Here is a 4875-nt window from a genome sequence, read left to right on the forward strand (position 1 = left end):
CCGAGATCCGCTCCCAGCCAATCACAGCGTCGCCCCTTCGGGAATCCCCCTGTCGGAGACTGCAACCCTACCCCGTGGAGTTAGCATTGAAGTCCTCGGCAACCACGACTGGCTGGGTGTGGCACTGCCGCTCCACGTCCCCGCCCTCGTCCAGGATCCCCATTACATGGGGTAGTTCGCTGAGACCAAACCTCTTTCTGAGGGGGTGCAAATACACCCCCACTAGTAAACCTCCATCTAGTATACACTCCCAATAGTAACGGGCCCCCAGTCAACCGCCACGTACGAATCCCCATTTTCCTGCATTTGCAGGGAGGGGAACCCGTGGTGAGGTGCGCCACTATGACCACCTCGCTGCTCCGGCTCCAGTCAGGGCTGGAGATCCAGTCAGGGCTGGATATCGGGATCCAGGATCGGCTCGGTGGTCAATCCCAGCCCTGCCTCCAGTTCTCTCATATCGTGGGCAAAAAGATCCTGGACGCGTCAGATGCGGCTGAGGTTGGTTTTCGGGACCCGGAGGAGGGGCGTGAAAGCTAAGCTTCCGGCCCCTCCTCCGGGCTATCCACCTTTGCCCCCTCAGCAGGAGCCTCCCGCAACAATGACGCGTCAGCTTCGTCTGGGGGGAATTCGGCTATGGCGGATTCTTCTACGGGTACCTCCGGGACTGAAGTCTCCGCAGAGGAGCAGGGCGTCCCTACCTCTATTTCCCCCTCCTCTGGGAAATATAAGGAGGGGTCAGTACCATGAGGAGTCAGAGGGTTCGAATCCTGCAACTCCTTTTCACCTAGGGTCGTTGAGGGTGAGCCTCTCGGCATCACCCTCCTGACGTTTTCGGCTTCCAATGTCCGGCCTGTCCTACCATTCCCAGGTCCGCTGGCTCCTCTGTATCGTCCTTTGTGGCCCCTCGCCTCCTCGTGGTCCTCTGCCGCAGCGGTTCTTCTGGTTCAGGATCCCTATGGACCATTGCGTATACCATCTCCGTCCACGGGTCCAGGTTCATGGGGGAGGGGAGGAAGCCCCTCTATTCCCCCGACTCCTGCAGCGAGTCGTTCGGTGGGTGAGAGGGTAGGGAGACCCGTCTCCCTCCTTCACCTGCACCGGTCCTTCGGTGGAGGGGAAACCGGCCTGATCATCCCTTTTCTTTCTTGAGAGTCCTTTGCTGTGGAAGAGGTGGGGCTTCGGCCCCTTCTCTGGTCCTCTCTTCCCCAACGTTCCTCCTCTTTCCCTTCCATCCCTGATTCCTCGAGTGCTTACAGGCTGGCCCGCCGACCCCATGGTCGGACGGGCACGCCTCTCGGCGTACACCGCACATTTAGCCGAGGCCACCTTGCAATTCCTGGCGCGGTGACCGGGGTTACCGCAGCGATAACACGTATCGCTGCGGTCGGCGGTGTTCCTGCACCGTTCGCGCACACCGCACCCGGGCCGTAGACCAACACCCAGCGAGTCGCGACGTTCTACTAGGGGAGAAGTGCACGACGACGACGCCGGATATGCGCGCACGGTAGCGTACCCGCGCGAGAAACTGCGGGACATAGCCGACCGACGCGAAGCCAGCGCCGCTGACGATGAATCTCCCCGTTCGATCTTTTGGGTTTCTTAGGTTTACCCCTGAACGGTTTCACGTACTCTTGAACTCTCTCTTCAAAGTTCTTTTCAACTTTCCCTCACGGTACTTGTTCGCTATCGGTCTCGTGGTCGTATTTAGCCTTAGATGGAGTTTACCACCCACTTAGAGCTGCACTCTCAAGCAACCGACTCTAAGGAGAGATCCTCCCGAGGCGCGTACCGGTCGCTACGGGCCTGGCACCCTCTGCGGGTAAGTGGCCCCATTCAAGATGGACTTGGACGCGATGCGACACCTCGGGATAGTCGGACCCTCCCGAACACCACATTTCCCTGCGGCGGAACCGCGGGATTCGGTGCTGGGCTCCTTCCTGTTCGCTCGCCGCTACTAAGGAAATCCTGGTTAGTTTCTTTTCCTCCGCTTAATAATATGCTTAAATTCAGCGGGTAATCTCGCCTGCTCTGAGGTCGTCGTCAACGTTTGCGCTTGTCGTAGTAAACGACGGTGCGAGAGAGAGAGACAGAGACTCTGTGCGGTCTTCTCTCCTCCCCTATCTCGCGCTTAACGCAGCATCGTGCGTGATGCGCGGCGGATCATCCGCGGGCGTCGCGCTCTCGCGCGACTCCCCAGAGACGAGTCACGACGCGACGTGCCGGTCCGTGTGTATACGTTCGAAGGACGAAGCCTCATGGACTCGGACACGAAGTCGGCTCGCGATCCGAACCAGCAGACATCTGCGCGAGATATTGGGTCTCTGTGCGTCGTGCGGACTTGCACGCGACAGCGCCATACACCGCGCGAGTCGGACGAGAGAGGGAGACAAGCTCTCTTTTTGTCTCTCATGCGTCGTCGACCGGCATGCGCGCCGTTCGTTGTCCCAGCTCGCAGAGGTCGGCGGGTAGAGGTGACTCTGCGCGCGCTCGACGCGGCAGAGAACCTACCCTCCTCCCTCGCTGTGCTCGTTCCACCTTGACAACGACGACGCGCTTCCAGCCGCGCCCGATGAGAGAGAGAGAGCTCTCCGTGACTTTCCCCTCGTCCGGAGGTCGCGGGAGACAGACACTCGCTGTCGCGTGTGTGCGTTCGATGTCGCTCGACGATGAGGAGGAAATCGCCTCTCGTTTCATTTCGGACGACGCGTAGGGGAGACCGACCGGCCACACTCTTCCCCGAGATTCCTGGTCCCGCCGAGGGCGTACACGACCAGCTTTTCTCGGGTCGAGAGGGGGGTCTCGCGCTCCTCCGCGAACGTCCAGCCATCGCTCGTACGCCGTCGCTTGGCTATCCGCGACTCAACAAGAGTACGCTGCGAGAGCGTCTCGTGTCTTCTCAAAACCCTGCGCGTCGAGGAGAGAGAGGGACTCCGTGGCGCAGCGCGCACGGATCCCTGCTTCGATGCTGCTCCTACGACGACGATGGGCCTCGTGAGAGAGAAAGAGCCGCGGAAGCGCAGCTCCGGCGCAAGCAGTCTTTGGGTGCGTAAACGACCCTCAGCCAGGCGTGGTCCGGGAATTGTATCCGTGGACCGCAATGTGCGTTCGAAATGTCGATGTTCATGTGTCCTGCAGTTCACACGTTGACGCGCAATTAGCTGCGTTCTTCATCGACCCACGAGCCAAGTGATCCACCGTTCAGGGTAATCTCTTATACATTCGTCTGCGATCAGGGCACGCGCGGCAAGCGCGCGCTTTTCTTCGCCCATCTCGCAATGCTCGTTCCATCGTCCGTCAAAGTGGCGATTCAGCCGAACCGCGCGTCCGAGCACGCGCGGACCGCCGCTCCCGCGAGCGGGAGCTACGGCAAGAGGAAACAAAGTTTCGCGGCGGAGAGCCCACGCGCGCGTCTCGTAGAGACCGCGCGCGATAAGCTCTCGCAGGCGCGATCGAGCGTAGTCTCTCCTCTATCGCCCCCGGAGGGGGCGCGGAGAGCCGGGGCGGAAGTTCTTTCAAATAAACCGTCGGACCGGGAGGAGCACCAACCAGCGGGGGGAGAGCGAACCAGACGGACGCTCTCAACCGCGACGCACGGGACTCTACTCACTCGCGTCCTCACGCTTGCGGGCGCGCTCGCTGCCTCTGGCTCCGTCGAGGTAGAATCTCGACGGAGAGGGAGCGACCACCGCGCTCGCGCGCTCAGGTTACCACCGGTGAACGCGCCGCCGGGCGGTCCCTCGTGCGAGGGGGTCCGCCGCGGCGCGTACAGCTCGTCTCGCGCGCGATCCGCTGTGTCGCCGTTCGCGCACTTTCGTGCGCGAGCGTGCAATCGTTCGAGCGAGTCAGCGCGTCTCGGGTGCGCTGAAACTCTTGTAGGCAAAAAAAAAAGGAAAAGAATTTGGGGATCCGCGTGCGGCCAGGCAAGCGCGGTCCACGATATAATCCCCGGATGCGGTCGTGAGTCCTGTGCACGCTCACGACGCGCCGATGTTGAAACTTTACTCCGCATCGCGTGTGAAGTGAGAGATAAGTGTCTCGCCGACGACGGTTTACGCGCCGGCGGTCTGTCAGACGAGTCTCTCGTTCGCTCGTGCGCGCACGCGTCAGAGATCGAGCGCGGCCTGTCGTGCGCTCTCCCTAGTGTCGCGCCGCGAGCGACGAGCTTCTGCTCAAAGAGCATCAGCTTAACGAAGCTCCCTGGTTGATCCTGCCAGTAAGTCATATGCTTGTCTCAAAGATTAAGCCATGCATGTCTCAGTGCATGCCGAATTAAGGTGAAACCGCGAATGGCTCATTAAATCAGTTATGGTTCATTAGATTGTACCCACATTTACTTGGATAACTGTGGTAATTCTAGAGCTAATACATGCAAAACAGAGTCCCGACCAGCGATGGAAGGGACGCATTTATTAGATCAAAACCAATCGGTGGCGGGTTGGGTACATCCGTCCGCCGTTTATTTTGGTGACTCTGAATAACTTTGTGCTGATCGCACGGTCCTAGCACCGGCGACGCATCTTTCAAATGTCTGCCTTATCAACTGTCGATGGTAGGTTCTGCGCCTACCATGGTTGTAACGGGTAACGGGGAATCAGGGTTCGATTCCGGAGAGGGAGCCTGAGAAACGGCTACCACATCCAAGGAAGGCAGCAGGCGCGCAAATTACCCACTCCCGGCACGGGGAGGTAGTGACGAAAAATAACGATACGGGACTCATCCGAGGCCCCGTAATCGGAATGAGTACACTTTAAATCCTTTAACGAGGATCCATTGGAGGGCAAGTCTGGTGCCAGCAGCCGCGGTAATTCCAGCTCCAATAGCGTATATTAAAGTTGTTGCGGTTAAAAAGCTCGTAGTTGAATCTGTGTCGCACAA

At 59.4% G+C, this 4875-nt stretch overlaps 2 non-coding genes across 2 annotated transcripts in view; one reads left to right on the plus strand and one right to left on the minus strand.

The window, feature by feature from the left end:
* Window positions 1-3051: 3051 nt before the first annotated feature.
* Window positions 3052-3206, minus strand: LOC112589946 (5.8S ribosomal RNA). Its single transcript, XR_003113874.1, has one exon. It is a non-coding gene; the product is annotated as a 5.8S ribosomal RNA (ribosomal RNA).
* Window positions 3207-4194: 988 nt separating this feature from the next.
* Window positions 4195-4875, plus strand: part of LOC112589947 (small subunit ribosomal RNA) — a 1920-nt gene continuing 1239 nt past the window's right edge. The window contains exon 1 of the ribosomal RNA XR_003113875.1: window positions 4195-4875. This exon is cut by the window's right edge and continues 1239 nt beyond it. This is a non-coding gene — a ribosomal RNA (small subunit ribosomal RNA).

This window comes from Harpegnathos saltator, unplaced genomic scaffold (assembly GCF_003227715.2).
Source record: "Harpegnathos saltator strain DR-91 unplaced genomic scaffold, Hsal_v8.6 scaffold667, whole genome shotgun sequence".
NCBI lineage: Eukaryota > Metazoa > Arthropoda > Insecta > Hymenoptera > Formicidae > Harpegnathos > Harpegnathos saltator.